This window comes from Camelina sativa, chromosome 17 (genome assembly GCF_030686135.1).
Source record: "Camelina sativa cultivar CO46 ecotype springtype chromosome 17, ASM3068613v1".
Lineage (NCBI taxonomy): Eukaryota > Viridiplantae > Streptophyta > Magnoliopsida > Brassicales > Brassicaceae > Camelina > Camelina sativa.
Window position 1 is genome coordinate 13,366,302 of NC_141896.1, and position 3,174 is coordinate 13,369,475.

The following is a 3,174-nucleotide window of genomic DNA, read 5'->3' on the forward strand; positions in this document are numbered from 1 at the left end:
GGTATTCACCCTGTAGAAACGCCACTTCGATTGTGGAACCCTTCATAACAGATAAATTGTTATACATCAAAAACTGTTGGATTTAGCGAAATAAGAAAGACTTGTTTAACTAACCTCTTCATCCACAAGTAGGAGAACCCGTTTTACAAAGCATTGGCGAATCGACCAAGCGTTCAACACCTTGGCGTGGATACACCAACACCAATTCCTTCTCTCGCAGTCCAGTTCAGCAATACGATCGGTTCTGAAGCTCATGGTGATCTCAGATTTTGGATCTCTCTTACTTTAAACCGTGTTAGGAAAGACGAAGGTTGAGAGCAATTTAAATATTTACGGAGAACGACACCTCGAAACGACGCGGCTTTTCGACTTTCCATGGTGTCCGTTTAATAAGACCCCAAATGTACGTACGTTCCCAATGTAGTATACGTACATATGTATAGTTTGTATATTTACAACACTAACAAATAACCGGGAATCATAAATTAGTAACGAGATCCCGACCAAAAGGAAAGAGGATATCGCTAAGTGCCAACAGATCGTCAGGAAGATTTGGGTTGGTCATCTTTGTAATGAAAGTATTATGTGCACATAGGAATGCAGACGATTTATAATACAAACTTGTTGATATGGTTGGGGAATTATTTGGTATGGATATAAATTATACTTGATATAACTGCGTGACAAGATGGCGAGGTGACATCAAACCACTAATTATTAAGATTTTTCAACATCCACTAACAAAATAGATGGAGTATCGTTTTGAGAATCTTAATGGGCCGTTAATATTTTAGGCCTCTTTACATCATAACCATATTAGATCCCCCACATCCTAGTAGTATACACGTGTCATAACCATATTACGGATTTGAAGTCTACTATAATCTACTATCTCAATCTCGATTATTCAATACTCGCTCAGCTTAACGTAGTGGCAGACATGACACCAGTTGGCAACTGCGATGTGACAACTGATACCCGCAAAAGTCTTATATGCGAAGACGTAGAAGAGTTGTTTTACAAGTAAGTAGAGGGATGTGACTTATATCTCATCGATGTGTCTTGATGAGTACGTTTAATATGATGTATTTGTAATCATTACTAAGTTATGAAATCTGGTCACAATTGTACTAAACGACCACAGTGTGCACTAAATATGTTTCTGGTTAGCATTCTATATATAATTATTTAAAAACCTGCAACTCCCAACTACACCTCTCCCTTTATTTAGAGTACCCTCCACAAGTTGCAACACATACGAAACATTGTTTTAGAAAAAGCAAGTGAAAATGCCGCATGCAACTGGAAAAATGCCTGATATACCCGATGAAATATTGATTAAAATCCTCGGCTTTCTCGCAGTTGATGGTTTGGAGTACCTTGCTCCAATACTGAAGGCAGGTCATCGAGGTGTAGAAACGGCGCTCTCTCCCGAAGTTTTAAAGGTTGCTAACATCTTCAGCTTATGCTGGCATCCGACGATGTTCCAAACACCACATCATCCAAATGGTAGAGTCCAAAATGAAGGGATCCATAGGCGTATCTTCAAAAAATGCCTAGATGCTGGCAACAAACAGGCAATTTTTTTCGAAGGTCTCCGGGTTGTTGCCGAGGTGGAAGACATTAAGAAAGGTATCGCACTTCTAACTCGTAACGTTCCCGCGGAACCTATATCGACACTAGCTTGTGGGTTTTTTTCTATGTTAGTTGGGAACTGTAAGATGGCTAGACATTTTCTTGAACTGTTTGATTCACATCACTACCCACTTAAATCGGAACGAACAAGGTTTCTGGCCAAGGGGGTGTTCCGGTTGCTGTGTAGATATCAGACGGCGCGAGTAGACACATACAGGGACACATTCGTCTATCCTATTGCTCCCTTGATCCCTTCTCCGGAATGTGGTCGATTGTGTTTATTGGAGCATGGTTTCTACTCTCTCAACTATCAAGATTATGAAATTGTCTGCACAAATTGCGGCCTCTGGTGGTTGGCGAAAGCTATGTCCGAGATCCTGTAGTTATTTTTTCTCATAATATGTTTCGCCCTAAACGTAATATCTAACGAATATCCTGTTATCAACGCAATTCTTATATCTTCTAGAATCCTTGTACGGCCTATAAATCCAGCTTTTAGTTTAGAATGTCTCCCTGTTGTACTAAATTTGGTTCATGTAACACCTAATGTTGTATCCTTTATAAGAACGCGGAATCTATCGCTACTTAATATGTTGTTTACGAAAGCTAAGAGGTTGGGTGCCTAAACGTGACCATCGGAGATGAATTATGAATATAAAACTATATAACTCGTACCTTCCCATTGCAAAATCACTTAAATATAATACTAAGACGTACACAACCTGAAAGGTGTTAGTGTAATAACAACGTTTATAATTTCAGTGTACGTTCAAGAGTATGTACGTTTAGTGTACGTACAATAGTTTATACTTTGGCCTTGTACGTATTAGAGTTTGCAAATTGCGTGTACGTAGAATGGGAAGGAATAGTTTGGGCATTATCTCCCTTTATGCAAATTTTTTTTTTGAGCAAAACCCCCTTTATGCAAATTAAATATAAATAAATCCGCTGACGCATATTCTTCTATTTCGTATTAGTATATACGTGGCGCCACCATAATAACGGATGTCAAATGCGTTATACACTACTTAGACAATTATTTCTCTTAAATTCCGCTAGGCTCTACTTAGGGTAGACATGACAGCAGTAGGTTGGACGAAGTGACAACTCCTACCCCCAAAGTCGTGTTACCATAAACGTGATGTGATTTGTATCTGAGCGAGTTTCAATTAAACAGTCGAAAGTGACGTATGTCTCGGCACATTACAACAATAAACGGGTAGGGTGTTAGCTAAATAAGTATCTCGTTAGCGTTCTATAAATTATAATTACCATTCCCACTGAGTGCAACCTGAACTTTGAGTTCTTCAAACACTCTTCTGTACAAGTAGCAGTTCCTACTGAAAAATCACAGCAAGATGGCGTCTGCATCTACCAGATGAGATTTTGATTATCATCTTCGGGTTTCTCGCAGTTGATGGTTTGAACTACGTAGCTCCAATAGTCAAGGCAAGACCTCGAGGAGTCAAAACAGCGCTTAGGCCTCAAGTTCTCAAGGATGCTAACATCTCCAGCATTACTTGCCATCCTTCTTGGTTC